This window comes from Anolis sagrei, chromosome 7 (genome assembly GCF_037176765.1).
Source record: "Anolis sagrei isolate rAnoSag1 chromosome 7, rAnoSag1.mat, whole genome shotgun sequence".
NCBI lineage: Eukaryota > Metazoa > Chordata > Lepidosauria > Squamata > Dactyloidae > Anolis > Anolis sagrei.
Genome location: NC_090027.1, coordinates 6,312,342 through 6,336,708, shown reverse-complemented (window position 1 = coordinate 6,336,708; position 24,367 = coordinate 6,312,342).

Here is a 24,367-nt window from a genome sequence, read left to right as displayed (position 1 = left end):
GATCCCGCCTGCTTCTCAAGCTCGGCTGGCGGGGACGAGAGATAGGGCCTTCTCGGTAGTGGCTCCTCGGCTGTGGAATGCCCTTCCTACGGACATTAGACTGGCACCATCTCTAATGGTATTCCGCAAAAAGGTGAAGACCTGGATGTTTGTGCAGGCGTTTGAGTAATTTAGTGCAAACTGGTAATGGAACATAGGAATGGAACAATGGACGACGAACCTGGACTACGCTTGGATGATGAGAAGATTGGGTACGGTTGTTTTTTGTAATAATTGTGCATTGTAATTGCTTATTGTTAATTTATGGATAATGTGTTAAGTCAATTGTTATATGTTGTATGGAACCACGGCTGTTTCTACTGTTTTTACTGTTTGTGAACCACTGTGAGTCGCCTTCGGGCTTGAGATACAGCGGTATATAAGCAAAGTAAATAAATAAATAAATAAATAAATATGGGAAGCTAAACTATGGTAATTATTAGACCAGTTGTGTCTGGACGGCATGGGGCTCCTAAATGTTGAACTGGTGGATCCATAGCCGCCAAGCCTCCAGGAGAGCGGATTTCACTGGAGGTGTCCGGGGAGCTCCTCAGATGAGGAAACTGGAAGTTTGTTAGTTCAAACAGCATCTGTAGCAAGCTGGTAAACAACAGCTGAGATGATGAAAGATCAAATCAACTCCTTGCTTTGAAGTAAAGAGATATTAAAACAGCGAGGAGAACAATTCCTTATTACAAAGCACAGGGCGAGCTGGCCAAATCCACCCACTCCCAGCATATTCCTGCCAAACCGAAGCCCTCCCTGGGATCCCACTGGACATGAAGGGAAGTGGAGAAACTCTTGAAGCTACAGCTGAGTTACTCAAGATGTGCTGTGAAGAGACTATTGCCAAGTGCCGCCTTGAACAGGGCCAGTCCAAGTCATTCCTGGTAAAGCAAAAGACAAGATGGTGCACTCCTTCTTTATCTCTATCCTTGTTCTGGAACGACTGTTCCAGAGGCTCCAATTTTGTGCTTTGCACTGAGTGTTTGTTCATAGTTGCAGGGACTTTCCAGATAGGTGGCTCCTTTGGCTGCATTCATAGGGCAAGCCACCTGTCAATAATAGTTAGGATCCCTGGTCCCGCCCCTCTCTTTTTTTTGGAGGGAAGGGGCCATTTTTTAGTTAGTCTCAGCAAAGGAAGTCAATGCAGAGGATGTATAAAGACATCCTCCTGTACAAAAGCTTCGTCCCTTAAGACTTCCAGGGGGAGAATAGTCTTAAGAGCCTCTAAAGATTCCAGGAAAACAGCCTTACAGCCCTGAGGACGTTCGGAGAGAATAACAGCTCTAATCGTCAAGATCTCCAGCTAAGTGACTACAGGCCTACTGGTACGTCTGCTCGGTTCTGAGACGCAGTTCAGCCGGTAGTGGATTCAAATCAGTCAGAGTTTAGGCTCACAGTAGCCTGGGAGGAGCTAGAAAGGGGAATTTTCCTTTGATCAAAGTTATTGAAGATAGTGCCTGTTCCCTGTGGACAAGTTTGAGAGAACTGGTTTCTTTACCAAGAAAGCTTTACAATTCCTGTTTGTTCATCAATAAAAGACTGTTATATTTAAGCTCAAGCCTCCTAAAGACTGTTTAATGAGGGAAATTTCTCTAAAGGCTCCTTTTCGGGCCCCCGGCTTCCCACTGGATTCAAGCCATACATCCTCTCTTAAAGGCACTTCATTTCAGGTCCAGCGGCGACAGAACAATCCTCCCCGATCTACCTAAGGAATAGCATGCATCCACACAGTCCTTTGGTAGCACTTTAACTGCCATGGCTCTATTCTGTAATTTGTAGTTTGGTGAAGTGGGTAGGATATACCGTATATACGCAAGTATAAGCCGACCCAAATATAAGCCGATGCATCTAATTCTACCACAAAAAACCTGGGAAAACGTATTGACTCGAGTATAAGCCAAGGGTGGAAAACGCAGCAGGTATGGGTCAATTTCAAAATAAAAATAGATACCAATGAAATTACATTAACTGATGTATCTGTTCTGTCGCGCGCTGGGCCTATAAAGAATTGTCTTTAGAACAGGACATGCAACCTTTGCCCAGCGGGAAGCCAGGGGGCCCAAGGAGAAGTTCTCAGAGGTTTTCCACCACAAATGACCTTTAGATGGCTTGTGAAGTATAACAAAGTTCTTTATTAATGAAGAATCAAACAGAAACTTCTCTTGTCTTCAATAAAGCTAAACAAATGCTTCCAGGCTTTTATGCAACTGGTGGCTTCCTAAACTTGCCCACAAAGGACAGGCAACTGTCTTCAATAACTTCTTCTTTACTTTAAAGGAAAATCCCCTTTTTAACTTCTCCCAGGCTGACTGTAATCTAAACCTTACTGATGTGGGCTCCACTACCAGGTCGAACTTCTTCTTGAGCACCGAGTGGACCTACCAGTAAGGCTAGTAGATTCTCCAGCTGGAGTTCTTTGATCTTTAGGGCTGTTTTCCTGGAAATCTTTGGAGACTCTTAAGACTGTTTTCCCCAGGAACACCCCAGCAAGCGAGAGTCCAAAAGTGGCAGGCTCAAACCCAGAACTTCAATCAATGGCTGATACTAAATGAGAGACTCCCCCCTGGGCACACATAAGACTGGGTGACTTGGAAGGCACTGAACAGACTGCGCTCTGGCACTACGAGATGCAGAGCCAACCTCAAGAAATGGGGCCACAAAGTGGAATCCACGACATGCGACTGTGAAGAAGAGCAAACTACAGGGCACCTATTACGATGCAACCTGAGCCCTGCCACATGCACAATGGAGGACTTTCTTGCGGCAACACTAGAGGCACTCCAAGTGGCCAGATACTGGTCAAAGGACATTTAATAGAATGCCAAGTTTAATTTTTTTTAAAGACTACAATACAACTGTTTGGTTTGCTCCTGACACAATAAATAAATAAATAAATAAATACTTTCAGATGTGAGACTTAATTGTCATAATGCTGTCTGAGCAATTATAAGAACAATCCAAGGAATTATTTATTTATTTATTTTACTATATTTATTTACCGTCCCTCTCAGCCGGCCCGTAAAATACCATAAAATACAATTTCAATATAGTAAAAACAATTGGATAATAAAATCATAACAAAATCAATAATTACCACTGGGACCACCTTGACTAGCTTGACTCTGGCACAAGCCAGTCAAGGTGGTCCCAGTGGTGATTATTGATTTTGTTAAAATTTCCTATTAAAAACATTGTCCAATCACATTGTCCAACCATTCCATTTTCCTATGTCTATTACACTGTATTTGGAAATGCCTGCTCAAAGAGCCAAGACTTGACTCTCTTTCGAAATGTTAGAAGGGAAAGGGCCGATCTGATATCCTTAGGGAGGGCGTTCCATAGCCAAGGGGCCACCACTGAGAAGGCCCTGTCTCTCTTCCCTGCCAGCCATACTTGTGGTGAAGGCGGGACCAAGAGCAGGACCTCCCCAGACGATCTTAAGGTCCTGGAGGGTACATAAGGGGAGATGCATTCGGACCAGAATTACAAAGTGTGGTGACGGAAGAGTATCAGCAGGGGTGGCTCGTCCATTACGTGAAGTAAGCGGTCGCAGAACACTTTTTTCTGCCAGGGGTGCAGAGGCGCCTCTGTAAATGCCCCTTGACCGCCACTTGAGGAGCGCCCCCCTTAGCTCACAACAGCCCTAGCAGTCCGAGGGGAGCCTCGGCTTTCTTGCCTCGCTGCTGGGCGATCGTCTCCCCAAAGGGGCTGGGCCCTTGAGCCTCGCCTCTCCCCTCTCGTTCCTGCTCCACCCAGCCACCGGGTGCGTGAGCAGAGCCGGCGCTCAATTGTTCTCCACGTTCGATCCCTTCCCCATGACCGGCTCCCTTTCCTGATCCCTCAGCGCTCCACCCCCCTCCTCTCCCCAATCCGCGGGTGGGCCAAGGGGCAGAGCCGCTGTGCCTGGCCTGCTTTGGGTCCGGAGGTGTGCCTGAAGACCCCAGCGTGCGCACCAAAAGTCGCCTCTTCTCCTGACTTTCTCTTCAGCCATTGGGACCAAGAGAGAGAGAGAGAGAGAGAGCCCCTCCAGCTGGAGGTATCTCTCACCTCCGCTCCCTCCTTTGTTTTTGCGCCTACCTTCAGGAAAGGTGGGCATCTCCACCTCTGTCTCTCTCTCTCTCTCTCTCTCTCTCTCTCGGTCTCAATGGCTGAGGAGAAAGTCAGGAGAAGAGGTGACTTTTGTTGCACACGCCAGGGTCTTCAGGCACACCTCCAGACCCAAAGCGGGCCAGGCAAGGGAGCAAGTGCGGCAAGTGTAGTTACTGGGATGTATAGTTCACCTACAATCAAAGAGCATTCTGAACTCCACCAATGATGGAATTGAACCAAATATGGCACACAGAACTCCCACGACAAACAGAAAATATATATCAAAGATTGGTTGGGGGGGGGGCAAAATACTGTTTGCTTACTGTTGAAAATTACCTAGGGCCACCTCTGAGTATCAGCATTCAACCCAAGAGATTCCTCGCTATTGGCACATCTCAGAGGGCAATATAGGACATCTTTTGGGTTGCATGCAGCCAGATCATTGTGTTTGTTGCAATACTGAGAATTCACTTCTTAAAACTTGGCAGGACTACTTCTTGAATGGCTCAGTCCTCACAGTAAAATTTTGTATGTAGAATTTGAAGCTTTTTTGAATCCATTTTGCCTCCCTTTCCTGGACACACACTCACAATCCTCCTGCTGTACCTGTAGAGAAGCAGGAAGAATGTACTCCAACTTTCACAGAATGCTTGACTGGCTCTGAAAGCCACTTGGGATATGTCTTGCTTCCATGGAAACAGAATCACATTTTTTACCTCTGGAAATAGCCAGGATTTCTTTCTCTTTTTTTTTAGTATTGCTGTGGCTGAAGTTTTGGGTTTCTAGGCTATGCACATCTATTATGCGGGGTGTAGTGCAGTCCTTCCAACAGCCACCCTGTATCCATCCAGCCTGACTACAAATCATTGTTAGATTGACCCCTCCGTGAATTTTTCTAATATAGAGAAGGTAGATTACAAGGCAGTGCGACCTGTTTTTCTATCCAATGGCTGGATTCAGTTCCAAAACAAGTAGAGTGAGCTCCAACCTCATGTGAACAACTGGACATCACTTGCTTTGAACCAAAGCAACCATTGTCCACACACTTCTATAGGTTGTACTTATATTTATAATATTATAATGCAATACAATATGCTACTATCACTACTACTAATAATAAAAGTAATAATAATATATTATAATTATATATTTCATATTACATGTACATTACTAATAATATTACAATATAATGGTATAGTTGTTGTTGTTGTTCATTCGTTCAGTCGTCTCCGACTCTTCGTGACCTCATGGACCAGCCCACGCCAGAGCTCCCTGTCGGCCGTCACCACTCCCAGCTCCCTCAAGGTCAGTCCAGTCACTTCAAGGATGCCATCCATCCATCTTGCCCTTGGTCGGCCCCTCTTCCTTTTTCCTTCCACTTTCCCCAGCATAATTGTCTTCTCTAGGCTTTCCTGTCTCCTCATGATGTGGCCAAAGTATTTCAATTTTGTCTCTAGTATATACAATATAGTATATAGTACAATCTATATATATATAAATGTTCTGTGCGTAATGAGTACCTTAAAAACAAAAGAACCAATGAACGAAATCACACCAAATTTGGCAACAAAATGTCTTACAACACAAGGAGTGACCATCACTCATACAACATAAGGAGTGACCATCACTCAAAACATTATGATTTTGTTATTTGAGAGTTGTAGTTGCTGGGATTTATAGTTCACCTATAATCAAAGAGCATTCTGAACTCCACCAAAGATGGAATTGAACCAAACTTCATGCACAGGACTCATCTGACCTACAGAAAACACTAGAAGGGTTTGGTGGGCATTGACCTTGAGTTTTGGAGTTGTAGTTCACCTACATCCAGAGAGCACCGTGGACTCAAACAATGATGTATCTGGACCAAACTTGGCACGAATACTCAATATGCCCAAATATAAACACAGATGGAGTTTGGGGGAAATAGACCTTGACATTTGGGAGCTGCAGCTGCTGGGATTTATAGTTCACTTATAATCAAAGAGCATTCTGAACCCCACCCAGAAGCGGCCCTAGGTAATTTTCAACGGTAAGCAAACAGTATTTTGCCCCCCCCCCCCCCCCAAACCAATCACTGATATATATTTTCTGTTCTTGGTGGGAGTTCTGTGTGCCATATTTGGTTCAAGTCCATCATTGGTGGAGTTCAGAATGCTGTTTGATTGTAGGTGAACTATACATCCCAGTAACTACAACTTGCATATGTCAAGGTCTATTTTCCCCCAAGAGCTCCCCAAGAGCGCCCCTGGGCAAAATCAACTATACTGCGAATTCTTACTTTGCGTAATGGGTTGAGCCGCCCCTGACCCCACCAACGATAGAATTGGGCCAAACTTCCCACACATAATCCCCTTGACCAACAGAAAATACTGTGCTTTCTCGTGGTCTTTGGCGACCCCTTCTGACACCCCCTCACAACCCCCCCCCCCCCCCACTAGAGGTCCCGATCTCCAGACTGAGAAATGCTGCACTACACTATCGTAGTGCTATTATTCCACTTTATTATGGCTGCCTCCTGTGGAATTCAGGTGTTTTCTGTCTAGGATTTCTAAATATTCCTTCCTGATCTGCAAAACCTAGGACTCTATTGGAAGCAGTCATAGCAGTCAAAGAGAAATAATAGCATTATAACAGTGCAGTGTGATATGTTTCCAAGCATAACTTAGGTAGGGATGCTCTTTTCTAGCCAAATCTGGACTTTGAACATCAAGAAAGCTTCACATTGCTATGGTTCGAACAAATGGACGCTGGAAAATTATGCATCCAAATCCAAGTCGATCCGGATTTAGCGGTAGCCCACATTTGGTGTCATCTCATCTAATTGGTGTCAGTGTGATGGCGCGAGTGGCGCCACCTATGTATAGAACTGTTAGTTGTAAGATTTAAACTGTTGTATCATGCTTAATCCTGACCCTTTTTACCCTGCTTATGTAAAGTTGTATGAATTGGCTGCTTGTAGCTGTCAATCAGTACTGTTTGGCTCCACCTCTTCCTGCAGGAGGAGAGAGCTTCCTTTTTCTTCTTCATTCTGCCATCAGAGTTCGTACCAGATGGACGTGAGTAAAAGACTTAAATCTAAAGGACCCTGATTTAAGTTACCTCTTAGCACCAACTCTGAGGTTTTTTACTCCTGGGACTCATGCTTTATGTCCAGATCGTCCTGGACAATTATTGAGGAGACCCAGGCGCCTTCAAGCCGGTTCTTTTGGCACCAAAGGAAGATCCTGAATCTTCAAAACATAGGCCATCCTAACTGGGGTTGTGGTTTGCTCCGGCATTCACAGCCATTGAGGAAAGAAGAAAATTGGTGAGGCTTCTCCGCTTCAAACCCCTTGGACCCAAGACTGATTGAGACTGTAATGTATTAGGCTTGGGCAGTTTCGTTTGTTAATTTAGTAATTCGTTATTAATTCGTATTTAAATTAGCTTACAATCCAATATTGAGCCATGCAGGAATAGTGTGAGGAGTAAATTAGATTCGAAACAATTTTTTCAATTTATTTCGTTATTATTTCGTTATTATTTCGTAATCATTTCGAAATTATTTCATAATTATTTTGTAATTATTTTGTAATTATTTTCACATGTCTGGTGCAAGTTTTATAGTTGTTGTTTGTTTTTTCACACCAACAGTCAACAACAGAGGGCGAGGGAAGCTTCAGAAGTTCCCCCTGTCCCATTTGGAGGTTTTTTTAAGCATATTGTGCAATCGCGTCCGCCATTAACGAATCAATTGGTAATTATACAAAATTTCGTAAATTTTGAAATTTTTAAAAGGAAAATTTCCGAATTCTTTAAAAAAACGAAATGCGATGGACCCCTAAAAACGAAACGAGTTTAGAAACGAATTTTTCCGTTGTTACCCAAGCCTATAATGTATGTTTTCCTTCACCCCTCTAAAGTTTTCCAGCTCATTGCTTTGAAGAAATGACTTTGTGATAAATAAAACTTATTTTGAGCTATTTACAGCGTTTTGGGTTTTTGAGAGTTCCAGTTTCCTATAGGAGGGCAAGAAGCAATCCCCTGGGGGAAAGGTGCCACGTCCACCCCTCCTTTATTGAAAATAATATCCCCCAGGCGCGACGGCACAGTCAGTGCCACATCTTGTGGTTTCATCGGTTAGTGGCAGGCAATGCAGAGAAGTCATTCCCTTGGGGTGTCCTGAATTTTCCATCAATCAATGTGTTGGGTCACCCGGAGTCTCCAAAAAGAGCAATGCCTTGGAACGCTTTGTGGCGAATCCCCCATCAGAAAGGCATGTCCTCGACCTAAATCACATCCGATGTCTCAGCTGCTACTAATGTGGTGTTACCTCTTGGCTTGATTCGTCTACCAGCTCCAGAGAAACTTTGACTCTCTTCCTACCACCTTCCTTTTTCCTCCCAGCCACTGCTGACAATTAATTATCAAGCTGCACCTAAATTATAAATTACTAACTTTAGGGGAAGAAAAAGAAATAGATTTTACTGGGTCTTACAAAAAGCGAGCGGTGTCAGAAACGGAGCGCGGCAGCTGTTTTAGGAGCCTTGCCTTTTTCTTTGTTCGGAATGCTATTTAAACATTGGCAGGGGGCCTCATTAAAGATGAATCAATGAATTAGTAAGTAGAGTTGTAGCCAGAAGAGACAGCGTGCGCTCCTGTGGCGAAAACAGATTTGCACGAAAAGGGAAGAAGGGAAGGAGGAAAAATATAACCCCAGTCCCAACGTGTAGCAAAGTCAATATTTTATAATAACCTGCCGGTAAAAAACTGAAAGAAACCCACTTCCACTTTTTTCCCCTTTTCTACTGGTCAGTAAGATAAAACCGATTTGGATATGGAAATCAGATGTGGAAGGGTGCTCCAGGCCAAATGAGAACAAACTTTAGTTCTTGTGGTTAGGTTCCAAAAGATTGAGAGAAGCAATAAACATCATTGTGACATTTGAACTGCAAGGTAGATGTGCAGAAGCAGGGGAGCCTAGGGATGATGATTGTTGTTACCAATTTGAAAGGAACCAAATTTACCATCAAGTTAGAAGGGAGGCTGTTCAATCGCACCTCTTCTTTTATTAAGATAGTAATAACTTAGTAGTAATGAAACTGTATGTATTGTAGCGTGACTGGTAGGCCTGGGCGGTTTCGTTTCGTTAATTCGTAATTCGTTAATAATTCGTTAATTTTTTCAATTACAAAACGATAACGAACCATTCTGGAGCAATTATTTTAAAAAATGAATTTTTAAATACGTTTTGTAAATGCTTCGTATTTCGTTATTGTGTTTGTTTCGTTATTGTTTTGAGGTCGTTTCGTTATTATTTCCGCATGTCTGGGCCAGTTTTATGGTTTAATTAGTGAAAAAAAATTATAATATCACACCAACAGTCAACAACAGAGGGAGAGGTAAGCTTCAGAAGTTTTTGGAGGTTTTTTAGCGTATTTCGCGGTCGCGTCCGCCATTAACGAATCGATTCGTTATTGTTTCGGAAATCGATTCGTTAATTTTTTACCATTTATGAAATTTCGTAAATATCGAACTTTTTTAAGGGAAAATTTTGTAATTATTTTAAATATCGAAACAAAAAAAAAACCCCAAATACAAATCGATTTTAGAAACAAATTTTTCCGTTGTTACCCAGGCCTAATAAACATCATTGTGACATTTGAACTGCAAGGTAGATGCGCAGAAGCAGGGGAGCCTAGGGATGATGATTGTTGTTACCAATTTGAAAGGAACCAAATTTACCATCAAGTTAGAAGGGAGGCTGTTCAATCGCACCTCTTCTTTTATTAAGATAGTAATAACTTAGTAGTAATGAAACTGTATGTATTGTAGCGTGACTGGGGATAAGAATGTATATCTATTTGGTCACTTTCCCCTGCGTTTCTGCCACCACGTGAGGTAAGTTATAATATTGTGTGAAATGGCACACTGGACGCAGAATTGATGGAGGTGAGGCAGTCTTCAAACAAAAGTTAACAAGTTTATTGAGCACAAAGCGTGTGGTTGCAAGTTGTAACTTTTCTTATAGAACTTAGAACAATGCTTGTAAGTTTAACAGTTCATTCTTTAAAGTAACACAGTATCTTCCTGACGTAGAGCGCTTGCTTCAGACAAAGTATCAATACAGGGATATTTCCCTTATTTGATCCTTCCTAGATCAAATTCTAAATAAGCTATTCTTTAGCCTCTCCTTGGACTAAAGAATTCCGGCTATGTTTCCGCCTTTCGGCTACCCTAGCCAGAGAAACTTTCAATAGCCAGACCCGGCTTTCCAAAGCCTCGAAACTTTGCTTCACAAGTCACTCAGCCACCTTTTCCTCTCCTTCTCTCTCAACTCCTCACTCTAACTCCTCACTGCTAAACCCTAACTGAACATAAATTGTCGTTTTTCAAACTCTCCCCTCTAAGCTCCTCCCACTTCTCTCTCTAGCCTACATCGTCTCCATGGCAACGCACTCCTCTCAGTTAGGCCGCTCCAGCATTAGTGCAGCCAATCTGAACACAAATACCGTTAAAATCATACAATTTATAATCAACTTCTGTACAGTAGACATAAACCACACAATTTTTTGCTTGCCTCAAGGTCTATGGGTTGCATTCTCTGTCGGCCTTCCTTATACAAGGGCTGCTGATAAGTCTTTGGCTTTACCCAGAAAGAAACGAGATAGAAAGATGAAACTGTACATTTATTCCACATACTCTCCACTGATATCAACACACTTGTGCTGTCACACGCTGGGCCTGTGCATATGACTGTAGACAGGACATAAATTCTGGGTGCCCAACGGGACGCTGGGGCTGCCTCAGATTAAAGGCCCTCGGACCTCCCCAAAACAAAGTTCTGTAGAGGCTTAAAGTAAGTCCAACAAAGTTCTTTATTGATGGAAACAAACAGGTACTTTAAAGCTTTCTTAACAGTCTATAGCAGGGGTCCTCAAACTACGGCCCGCGGGCCAGACCCGGCCCCCGAGGGCATTTATCCGGCCCGCAGGGTGTGGAGAAGCGGCAGGCAACGCGGTCCCAAAGCCGCATCACCTGCCACCTCCCCCGCCTTTTCCGGGCTTCAGGAGGAGGCAAGACCCCGTCCTGAAGCCGGGAGAAGGCAGGCCCGGCCTGGGGAGAGGGCAGGCAGCGCGGTCCCAAAGCCGTGCCGCCTGTCGCCTCCCTCGCCTTCTCCTGGCTTCAAGAGGAGGCGAGACCCCACCCTGAAGCCGGGAGAAGGCAGGCCCGGCCTGGGGAGAGGGCAGGCGGCGCGGGTCATGGGCATTCTGTGTGGTCATGGGCGTTCTGTGTGGGAAGTTTGGCGCAGTTCTATCATTGGTGGGGTTCAGAATGCTCTTTGATTGTTGGTGAACTATAAATCCCAGTAACTACAACTCCCAAATGTAAATGTCTATTTTCCCCAAACTCTACCTGTGCTCACAATTGAGCATATTGAGTATTTGTGCCAAGTTCTGTGTGCCAAGTTTAGTTCAATTCCATCATTAGTGGAGTTCAGAATGCTCTTTGATTGTAGGTGAACTATAAATCCCATCTCCTAAATGACAAAATCATTTTTTTTGCACTACAAATACAATATGTGCAGTGTGCATAGGTATTCATTCATGTATTCATGTATTCATTCAATTCCATCATTAGTGGAGTTCAGAATGCTCTTTGATTGTAGGTGAACTATAAATCCCATCTCCTAAATGACAAAATCATTTTTTTGCACTACAAATATGATATGTGCAGTGTGCATATAAATTCATTCATGTATTCATTCAATTCCATCATTAGTGGAGTTCAGAATGCTCTTTGATTGTAGGTGAACTATAAATCCCATCTCCTAAATAACAAAATCATTTTTTTGCACTACAAATACAATATGTGCAGTGTGCATAGGTATTCATTCATGTTTTTTTTTCACATTATAATCCGGCCCTCCAACAGTTTGAGGGACCGTGACCTGGCCCTCTGTTTAAAAAGTCTGAGGACCCCTGGTCTATAGGCTCTTGCAATCTTGTTCATTGGGATCAGGCACTATCTTCATAACTGTATACTAACTAATGGGGAAATCCTTAACTTCTAATCTGGGCAGTCTGTACTTGCCTCTGTGGCGTGGAGCCCCTGCACCCGATACCAACTGCGTCTGGCTTCCGCGAGCGACCCTTACCAAGCAGAGCTTTGTAGACTTCCAGGGAAAAAGAAGGAGTTCAGGTTTCAGTGATGGCCGGCTGAAGTCTCTCAGCTAAGGAGCTGTAAGGCTACAAAATCCTCAGCCAAGCTGTGGGCTGTATCTCCCCGGCCAAGCCGTAGAAGACGAAGCTTTCTACAGGAGCTCTTGCTTTCATGTCCTGTATGGAAAGCTGCTCTGTGTGGACTGAACTCAAAAAGGCACCTATTCCCTCCAAAAACCCAAAGGGGGCGGGACCAGGGAACCTAACTATAATTGACAGGTGGCTTGCCCTATGATTGCAGCCAAAAGTAGCCACCTATCTGCAGAGTCCCTGAAACTTAGGACTATAACAAACATTAAATGCAAAGCAAACAAAATTGGAGCTCCTGGTACAGCTGTACCAGCACAACACTTCTTACATCAGTATTCCAAGTTCTGTCAGCCTTGCAAAAAGAAGGATTTTGGTTGTGCCTCAAACCAGTCATCTGCAGCAGCCATGGCATCAGAAATCGTGAGAAATTTGGTACCATTGAGGTGTTTCTTCAGGTTTGGAAAAAAGATGATGGTCGGAGGGAGCTAGATCCGGTGAATAAGGTGGGTGGTCAACCAGTTAGAAGCCTAGTTCCACCAAATCAAATCATTTATTTCGGTCATTGACCAGCACAGGAAATAGAGTCACATTTTCATACAAACTTGGTATGTTTGGTACATTAAAAATATAAATATATACTACTGAAGCACAATATGGGTGAGGGAGCGGAAGGGAAGGGGAAACAGGGTAAAAACATACAATGCCCATATCCATCACCAAATTGTAGATTCAGGGAAGAAGGTTACTGGACACACAGTTAACTTTTGGGACTAGTCATTCCCTGACGGATTTTGTATGCTGCTGCACAGAACTTTGCAACATTGTAGGTTGTCGCTGAATTAATATCTGCAAGTAGCATGTCCACCAGTTTTGCCATGGTCGCTTGTGCAGTGTGAGCGGAGGCATTGTCTTGCGGGAACACAATTCCTTTGGACAGCTTGCTGTTAGGGCTGGGTAACCACGGAAAAATTTGTTTCTAAACTCGATTCGTTTTTAGGGGGTTTTTGCGTTTCGTTTTTTAAAAGAATCCGAAATTTTTCTTTAAAAAAGTTCGAAATATACGAAATTTCGTAAATTATGAAACAATTACGAAACAATTATGAATCGATTCGTTAATGGCGGACGCAATTGCGCAATGCGCTAAAAAAACCCCTCCAAATGGTACAGGGGGAACTTCTGAAGCTTCCCTCTCCCTCTGTTGTTGACTGTTGGTGTGATAATTTATTTTTTATCACTGATAAAACAAACAACAACCCTAAAACTTGCACCAGACATACGGAAATAATTACGAAACAATTACGAAACGATTTCGAAACGATTACGAATTGATTACGAAACAATTACGAAACAATTACGAAATAAATTGAAAAATTAGTTTCGATTTTTAGTTGCTCCTGCATGGCTCAATATCGGATCGTAAGCTAATTTAAATACGAATCAATAACGAATTACGAAATTAACAAACGAAACCGCCCAGCCCTACTTGCTGTGCATTTTGGCCTTCAGAACTACCTTCAATTGGTCCCAAAATTCAGTGTAATGCCTTGCATTGATGGTGGAACCACTAGGAGCACGCCCTCCTTATCCCGGAACACAGACACCATCACCTCAGGGGCTGATTTTTGCACCCTGAACTTTTTTGGACGAGGAGAACCACTGTGCCTCCACTCTTTTGGCTGTTCCTTGGTTTCAGGGTCATACAAATAAATCCATCGTGACCAGTTGATCCAAGAAGTTCTTATCCATCCGGAAACACTGACAAATGGACGAGGAATTTTTCACTTTCACGCTTTTCTGATCTGTTGTCAAACATTTGGGGACTCACTTTGCAGAGAGATTCTCCATGTTCAAATGTTCATGGATAATGACACAAACATGTTCACAAGAAATCCCCATTATATTGTCGAAGGCTTTCATGGCCGGAATCACTGGGTTGTTGTAGGTTTTTTTCTGGCTACACGGCCATGTTCTAGAGGCATTTTCTCTTGACGTTTCGCCTGCATCTATGGCAAGCATCCTCAGAGGTAGTGAGGTCTGTTGGAACTGGGAAAATGGGCATTAAGACCAGTTGTGCCTGACTCTGGGGGTTGGTGCTCATCTCCATTCCTAAGCTGAAGAGCCGGCATTGTCCGTAGACACCTCCAAGGTCATGTGGCCGGCATGACTGCATGGAGTGCCATTAGAGTTAGGGTTAGGGTTAGGATTACGATTCCTGACAATAGCAAAATGACAGTTATGAAGTAGCAATGAAAATAATGTTATGGTTTGGGGTCACCACAACATGCAGAACTGTATTAAGGGGTCGTGGCATTAGAAAGGTTGAGAAGCACTGCACTATAGCCACGCTAACTGGGATGATGAGACTTGTGTTGTTGTTGTTCATTTGTTCAGTCGTCTCCGACTCTTCGTGACCTCAGGGACCAGCCCACGCCAGAGCTCCCTGTCGGCCGTCACCACCCCCAGTTCCTTCAAGGTCAGTCCAGTCACTTCAAGGATGCCATCCATCCATCTTGCCCTTGGTCGGCCCCTCTTCCTTTTCCCTTCCACTTTCCCCAGCATCATTGTTTTCTCTAGGCTTTGCTGTCTCCTCATAATGTGGCCAAAGTACTTCAACTTTGTCTCTAGTCTCCTTCCCTCCAGTGAGCAGCCGGGCTTTATTTCCTGGAGGATGGACTAGTTGGATCTTCTCGCAGTCCAAGGCACTCTCAGAACTTTCCTCCAACACCACAGCTCAAAAGCATCTCTCTTCCTTCGCTCAGCCTTCCCTAAGGTCCAGCTCTCACATCCGTAGGTGACTACAGGGAAGACCATGGCTTTGACTAGGCAATGGATCTTGGTTGCCAGTCTGATGTCTCTACTTTTGACTATTTTATCGAGATTGGACATTGCTCTCCTCCCAAGAAGGAAGCGTCTTCTGATTTCCTGGCCACAGTCTGCATCTGCACTCATCTTTGCACCTAGAAATACAAAGTCTGTCACGGCCTCCACATTTTCTCCCTCTATTTTCCAGTTGTCAATCATTCTTGTTGCCATAATCTTGGTTTTTTTGATGTTTAGCTGCAACCCAGCTTTTGCGCTTTCTTCTTTCACCTTGATTAGAAGTCTCCTCAGCTTCTCCTCACTTTCGGCCATCAGAGTGGTGTCATCTGCATATCTGAGGTTGTGAATGTTTCTTCCAGCAATTTTCACCCCAGCTTTGCATTCCTCAAGCCCCGCATATCCTCGCATGATGTGATTCTGCATACAAGTTGAATAGGTTGGGTGAGAGTATGCAGCCTTGCCGGACGCCTTTCCCAATCTTGACCCAGTCTCCTGTTCCGTGGTCAGTTCTGACTGTTGCTGCTTGGTCCTTGTACAGATTCCTCAGGAGAGAGGGAAGGGGGCTAGGGATGCCCATCCCACCAAGAGCCTGCCACAATTTATTATGATCCACACAGTCAAAGGCTTTAGAATAGTCGATGAAGCAGAAATAGATGTTTTTCTGAAACTCCCTGCCTTTCTCCATGAGACTTGTAGTCCACTTCAATTGTAGAAGGCTAGATATAGCATTGTACTGTACACATGTGTCTCTGCTCTTTCCTAAATGAGCCCCAACACTATTCATTGTTCCTCTGGTTCTCCATTTCCCACTTTCTTTGAGGAATTTGCATCCTGCCCCTGCAATGGCCATCTCACGGTACTATCCATCCCTATTTTTTTTTTATCCTGCACATAAAAGCCCCTCTTTTGCACAAGAGGAAAGAAAAAAAAGGATTCCATACCCATTCTGATTTATCTGTGTTATTTTTATAAATGGAAGTGGTAACAAGCAGCGTGCGTGTGCGTGTAATGGACAGTCTTTGACATTAGGGTTATAATTCAAAATTGCACAGCCCACAGCCCACAAAACCGAGCATGTAATTACACACTTACTCGAGGTAACAGCGGTGCTGATAATTATTCTTTACACTGGAGGATCTCTCTGATATCCCAGACTCAGGAAGTGGGAGCTACAATATCTTTAATACCCTCCTTGGAGACCCGCGCAAGCCGCGGAGAAGTATGAAGAAAGCACACAGGGTCCACAGCAATAACTTCATTGCGCCAGGATGTCAGGGGTTTTCAGGCAGCAGAAATCAATAGTTTCAAGCACATTTTTTAAAGGTACAATCTTCTTTATGACCCAAACCAGAGAAAGTACAGCACAGCCAGAGGTGTGGGAAACGCTCTGAAATATGCCAACTCCCCGCACCCCTTTCCTTGCACACAATGCTCTCTTTTGCTTTCTAAATCTACTGGCTTTGTGGGTTTGGATGCACCCCTTGGTCCAAGAGATGTGCGCCATATCAGAGCTGTAAAATGTCTCGGTGTTTATTTGGAGAGATAAACAAATGGTTTAAGCATACGGATTAACGGGATCTTTAGAATGCAATAACAAATATTCTGTGGAATAATATCCAGGGTGGGAGAAAGAACTCTTGTCTATTGGAGTCAAGTGTGAATGTTGCAATTGACCACCTTGACTATTGTTGTTTTGTTGTTGTTCATTCGTTCAGTCATCTCCGACTCTTCGTGACCTCATGGACCAGCCCATGCCAGAGCTCCCTGTCGGCCGTCACCACCCCCAGCTCCTTCAAGGTCAGTCCAGTCACTTCAACGATGCCATCCATCCATCTTGTCCTTGGTCGGCCCCTCTTCCTTTTACCTTCCACTTTCCCCAGCATAATTGTCTTCTCCAGGCTTTGCTGTCTCCTCATGATGTGGTCAAAGTACTTCAACTTTGTCTCTAGTATCCTTCCCTCCTTGACTATTATTTTATTATTATTATTATTATTATTATTATTATTATTATTATTATTATTATTTATTAATCAATTTATATACCACCACTCCCTGAAGGCTCGGAGCAGTTTACAATATACATATGCGATACAGTTAAATCAGATGACACACAAGTCTACTACTCATTTCCACCTAATTCCAAGGAGGCCCCTCGAGTGCTGGACAAGTGCCTGGCCACTGTGTCTATCAGGATGAGGAAGAACAAGCTGAAGATCAATCCCGACAAGACAGAGGTCCTCCTGGTTGATTGAAAATCAGATCGGGGTATAGGGTGGCAACCTGTGCTAGACGGGGTTGCGCTCCCCCTGAAGTCACAGGTCCGCAGTTTGAGAGTCCTCTTGGATTCATCGCTTACGCTTGAGGCTCAGGCGTCGGCGGTGTCCAGGAGGGCTTTTGCACAATTGAGACTCGTGCGCCAACTGCGACCATACCTCGCAAAGGCTGATCTTTGCCTTGGTCAACTCCAGATTGGACTACTGTAATGCGCTCTATGTGGGGCTGCCCTTAAAGACAGCTCGGAAATTTCAGCTGATCCAACAAGCGGCAGCCAGGATGTTAACTGACACTCCTTACAGAAAGAGGTCAATCCTCCTGTTTAAGGAGCTTCATTGGTTGCCGTTCACTTTCCGGTCCCAATTCAAGGTGCAGGTGCGCACCTACCAAGCCCTAAACAGCTTGGGACCTGCCTACCTGCATGACCGTATCTCCATTTATGAACCCACGCATTCTCTTTGTTCATCCGGAGAGGCCCTGCTCGCGATCCCACCTGCGTCACAGGCATGTTTGGTGGGGACGAGGGACAGGGCCTTTTCTGTGGTGAGAGTACTGTGTGCCAAGTTTGGTTCAATTCCATTATTGGTGGAGCTCAGAGTGCTTTTTGATTGTAGGTGAACTATAAATCCCAGCAACTACAACTCTCAAATGACAAAATCAGCCCTGACCCAACCCCACCAGTATTCAAATTTGGGCATATCTGGTATTTGTGCCAAATTTGGACCAGTGAATGAAAATACATCCTGCATATCAGATAGTTACATTACGATCCATAACAGTAGCAAAATTCCAGTTATGAAGCAGCAACGAAAATATTTTTCTGGTTGGGGGTCATCACAACATGAGGAAATGTATTAAGGGGTCGCAGCCTTAGGAAGGTTGAGAAACACTAAATAAGATTAATATGTGATTTTGTGCAGTTATTTATTGAAGTTAAGGACATTTTGGATTCCCGCTTCCGTTGTCACAGGTTACAATACCTGGTGGACTGGACTGTGTATGGGCCAGAGGAACGTTCGTGGGTAGATGCTCGTGATTTGCACGGTCCCGATCTGGTAGCCCAGTTTCATTGGGCTTACCCTTCTAAGCCCCGGCCTCAGGAGGACAAAGGGGGCTGGGGGCATAGTGTTGGGCCTCAGCTGGTGTTTGAGCCTGAATCTGTGATCGTGTTTCCACCTCCTAATGTTTCTGATGTTTCCAGTTCTGTTTTGGATAGTCAGTCTGATGTGATCAATGAGGATGCGGTGCAAAATGGAGACACTTTGGACAATAAAGTTACTGCACACGCTGATCGAGAAGGCTCAGGGGAAAGGCCAAATTCCCATGAGAAAGTTTCTGTCAAAGCAAGAGAAGAAAGTTTACTCCCTTCTCCAGGCTCAAGTTTGCAAGATAGCTTGACACCTGATAGAGTTAATGAGGAGATAGATACGACCAGTCTTTGTCTGGAAATTAGCCAGAACCGTCGAGAGGCCCAATGTTTACACAGATCAGAAAGAATTTGGCAGTTAAGGCCAAAAACTGAGGGGAGTAGGAACCAGTTCTTGGGATTTATAAAGGGCCCTTAGAGAATCTTCTTCAGATCAGGCATCATTTGGAATCAAGCTCAAGTCTCATGGAAATCCCTGTTTCAAGTGCTCTCATCTCCAAGGATAAATCTTGCTTTTCAAGTGGGTTAGCAGGGGCTAGTCTGTTCATGGTTTCCTATTGAAGGCTTTTGGCCATTCGTTGCATTGGATTATTTGTGCAAGCTTTTTGGACATTGCTATTATTTGTATGTTTGGACACTGCTTATTTTGCTGCTGCTGCTGACAATGTCGTCTGTGCGCATTCAGAAGTAGATCTACAAGCCACTCTAGACACCTTCGCAGAAGCATACAAGAAGCTCGGCCTGTCACTGAACATTGAGAAAACCAAAGTGCTGTTCCAGCAGTCACCAGCCAACCCCTCTCCAATGCCAGAGACACAGCTTAATGGTGTAACATTAGAAAATGTGGACCATTTCCGCTCCCTTGGCAGCCATCTCTCCATCAAAGTCAACATTGACACCAAAATACAACACCGCCTGAGCTCTGCGAGTGCAACATTTTTCCAAATGAAGCAGAGAGTTTTTTAGGACCAGGACATCCATAGGGATACCAAGGTGCTTGCTTATAAACCTATTGTCCTCCCAACCCTGCTATATGCCTGCGAAACGTGGACTGTCTACAGACGTCACATGCAACTCCTGGAACGATACCATCAGCGCTGCCTCCGGAAAAACCTGCAAATCTCTTGGGAAGACAAGCGGACAAACGTCAGCGTGCTGGAAGAAGCAAAGTCCACCAGCATTGAAGCGATGGTCCTCCGCCATCAACTCCGCTGGACCGGCCATGTCGTCCGGATGCCTGACCACCGTCTCCCAAAACAGTTGCTCTACTCCGAACTCAAGAACAGAAAACGGAATGTTGCTGGGCAGGAAAAGAGATTGAAAGATGGGCTCAAAGCCAACCTTAAAAACTCTGGTATACTGAGAACTGGGAAGCCCTGGCCTTTGACCGCTCCAGCTGGAGGTAAGCTGTAACCAGCAGTGCTGCAGAATTTGAGGAGGCACGAATGGAGGGCGAAAGAGAGGAACGTGCCAAGAGGAAGGTGCATCAAGCCAACCCCAACCGAGACCACCTTCCACCTGGAAAGCAATGCCCTCACTGTGGGAGAAGATGCAGATCAAGAATAGGGCTTCATGGTCACCTACGGACCCAGAAGAATACTGATCCTGGAAGACTATCCTACTCGGCCAACGAGGGATCGCCTAAGCAAGTAAGTAATTTTGCTGCTTTATTTGGCTTGTTTGCTTTTGGGTTTTTACCTATTTTATACTCATCTCTTTAATTGGCTCCAAATTTATTTATTTCTCATGTCAGGGCAGCCAGTCAGTTATATTACATTTCTAACAGAACAAAGCAAACAAACAGAGAAAATACAAAATGTGTGAGTTTGGTAGTTGATTAAATGTCCTTTGACCAGTATCTGGCCCCTTGGAGTGCTTCTGGTGTTGCTGCAAGAAGGTCCTCCCTTGTGCATGTGGCAGGGCTCAGGGTGCATTGCAGCAGGCGGTCAGTGGTTGGCTCCTCTCCACACTTGCGTGTCGAGGATTCCACTTTGTGGCCCCATTTCTGAAGGTTGGCTCTGCATCTGTGGTGCCAGAGTGCAGTCTGTCCAGTGCCTTCCAAGTCGCCCAGTCTTCTGTGTGCCCAGGGGGGAGTCTCTCATTGGGTATCAGCCATTGGTTGAGGTTCTGGGTTTGAGCCTGCCACTTTTGGATTCTCGCTTGCTGAGGTGTTCCAGCGAGTGTCTCTGTAGATCTTAGAAAACTATGTCTGGATTTAAGTCGTTGACGTGCTGGCTGATACCCAAACAGGGGATGAGCTGGAGATGTCACTGCCTTGGTCCTTTCACTATTGGCTGCCACTTCCCGGCGGATGTCAGGTGGTGCAATACCGGCTAAGCAGTGTAATTTCTCCAGAGGTGTAGGGTGCAGACACCCCGTGATAATGTGGCATGTCTCATTAAGAGCCACATCCACTGCTTTAGTGTGGTGAGATGTGTTCCACACTGGGCATGCATACTCAGCAGCAGAGTAGCATAGCGCAAGGGCAGATGTCTTCACTGTGTCTGGTTGTGATCCCCAGGTTGTGCCAGTCAGCTTTCGTATGATATTGTTTCTAGCACCCACTTTTTGCTTGATGTTCGGGCAATGCTTCTTGTAGGTAAGAGCACGGTCCAGAGTGACTCCCAGGTATTTGGGTGCCAGGTATTTGGCTCCAAATAAAAAGGACTCTTCCTTTATTCATGGTGTGTGTGTTAATGATTACAGGGCTCTGTTCCTGTTCTAGGGTGCAACAATTGAATTCAATTTATTCTCTCTCTTGTATACACACACTTGCCCTTTCCCCACTTGCTAGTCTTTACATATGCACGTCTCCATTTTCCGTTGAAACAAGCTTCCAGAAACCATCGCGCGGCTATATTTGCACATATGCTACTTTCCCATTTCCATTTCATAAGTCCAATTTCAGGGAAGGCAAGGGGCCTGACGTCGGACCAGGGAAACTATAGCCCCATTTTCTCCCATTCGTGCCCCCACAGGTCTTGTTATTTTCCACCAGCTGGGGGCTTGTTCTCGGGGTAATGAATACATTGAAATATAATGCTTCGACACATATGATCCTAAACTTCATTCTCGAACCTCCATAAAATTAAAGGTGTTTGCGTGGCCCTCTGAGATTGTGCAAGGGAATTTTAACAGGAACAAAACCAACAGGGATCTATTATTATGTACGCTTAACACAATATGGCAGACAAAATCCTTCTCTGTAGAATTCCTTCACTATATATGATTTCACCAGTACAGGTAGGCCCTCCTCTGAATTGTTGTTGTTCATTCGTTCAGTCGTCTCCGACTCTTCATGACCTCATGGACCAGCCTACGCCAGAGCTCCCTGTCGGTCGTTACCACCCCCAGCTCCCTCAAGGTCAGTCCAGTCAGTTCAAGGATGCCATCCATCCATCTTGCCCTTGGTCGGCCCCTCTTCCTTTTGCCTTCCACTTTCCCCAGCATAATTGTCTTCTCTAGGCTTTCCTGTCTCCTCATGATGTGGCCAAAGTACTTCAACTTTGTCTCTAGTATCTTTCCCTCCAATGAGCAGTCGGGCTTTATTTCCTGGAGGATGGACTGGTTGGATCTTCTCGCAGTCCAAGGCACTCTCAGCACTTTCCTCCAACACCACAGCTCAAAAGCATCGATCTTCCTCCGCTCAGCCTTCCCTAAGGTCCAGCTCTCACATCCGTAGGTGACTACAGGGAATCCCATGGCTTTGACTAGGCGGATCTTTGTTGCCAGTCTGATGTCTCTACTCCTCACTATTTTATCGAGACTGGACATTGCTCTCCTCCCAAGAAGGAAGCGTCTTCTGATTTCCTGGCCACAGTCTGCATCTGCAGTCATCTTTGCACCTAGAAATACAAAGTCTGTCACGGCCTCCATGGTTTCTCCCTCTATTTTCCAGTTGTCAATCATTCTTGTTGCCATAATCTTGGTTTTTTTGACGTTTAGCTGCAACCCGGCTTTTGCGCTTTGAATTAGGTTCCAGTTATTTCTAAAGGTGCATCTACACTATAGAGTTAAGTCAATTTGATGCCACTTTACATGCCATGGCCAAAGCTATGAAATCAAGGGATTTGTAGCTTGGTGAGTCACCAACACACTTTGCCAGAGAAGGCTGCAGATGATGTCATGATTCCATAACATTGAGCCATGGCAGGTAAAATGATGTCAAACTGCATTAATTATAGAGTATAGACTAGCCGTCCCCTGCCACGCGTTGCTGTGGCTCAGTCTGGTGATCTGGAAAATAAAGTAATGAGAAAGTGTTGGTTTCTAATACATGTGATTTCTTTATGCTTGTAGGCGAACAGTATTTCTTCTTGTTTCTTTATCAGTGTTGATGTCGAGATTGTCTGGTTTGCCTACTCTGGAACATGCAACATAGAATTGTCCTTCTTTAGGGGGTCCCTTTCAAATCTAGGATACTATATCTGCAGGGGCGGCTCGTCCATTACGCGAAGTAAGTGGTCGCAGAACACTTTTTTTTGCCAGGGGCACAGAGGCGCCTCTGTAAATGCCCCTCGACCGCCACTTGAGGAGCGCCCCCTCAACTCATAACAGCCCTAGCAGTCCGGGGGGAGCCTCGGCTTTCTTGCCTTGCTGCTGGGCAATCCTCTTCCCAAAGGGGCCAGGCCCTTGAGCCTCGCCTAGCCCCTCTCGTTCCTGCTCCACCCGGCCACCGGGTGCGCAAGCAGAGCCGGCGCTCAATCATTCTCTGTGTTCGATCCCTTCCCCATGACCGGCTCCCTTTCCTGATCCCCCGGCACTCTCCTCTCCCCAATCTGCGGGTGGGCCAAAGGGCGGAGACACCGCGCCTGGCTCGCTTCGGGTCCGGAGGCGTGTCTGAAGACCCCAGCGTGCGCACCAAAAGTCGCCTCTTCTCCTGACTTTCTCTTCAGCCATTGGGACCAAGAAAGAGAGAGAGAGAGAGAGAGAGAGAGCCCCTCCGGCTGGAGGTATCTCCCACCTCCGCTCCCTCCTTTGTTTTTGCGCCTACCTTCAGGAAAGGTGGGCATCTCCACCTCTGTCTCTCTGTCTCTCTCTCTCTCTCTCTTGGTCCTAATGGCTGAGGAGAAAGTCAGGAGAAGAGGTGACTTTTGGTGCACACGTCGGGGACTTCAGGCATGCCTCCGGACCCAAAGCGGGCCAGGCAAGGGAGCAAGTGCGGCAAGTGTAGTTACTGGGATGTATAGTTCACCTACAATCAAAGAGCATTCTGAACTCCACCAACGATGGAATTGAACCAAATATGGCACACAGAACTCCCATGACAAACAGAAAATATATATCAATGATTGGTTGGGGGGGGGGGCGCCAAAATACTGTTTGCTTACCGTTGAAAATTACCTAGGCTGCTTCTCTATATCTGTCATATACATACAAATGTGTGTTTCTGAATCATATCTATCTATATCTATGGCTGGATGGCTCTTTGTCAGGAGGGCTTTGATTATGTTTTCTTGCTCTGGTGAAGGGAGTTGGACTGGATGGCCTAAAGGCAGCATTTCTCAACCTGTGGGTCGGGACCCTGGGGAGGTTGTCAGAAGGGTGGCCAAAGACCACCAGAAAAAACAGTATTTTCTTTTGGTCGTGGGTATTCTGTATAGGAAGTTTGGCCCCATTCTATTGTTGGTGGGGTTCAGAATGCTCTTTGATTGTAGGTGAACTATAAATCCCAGCAACTACAACTCCCAAATGTCAAGGTCTATTTCCCCCAACTCCATCTGTGTTCATATTTGGGCAAATGGAGTATTCGTGCCAA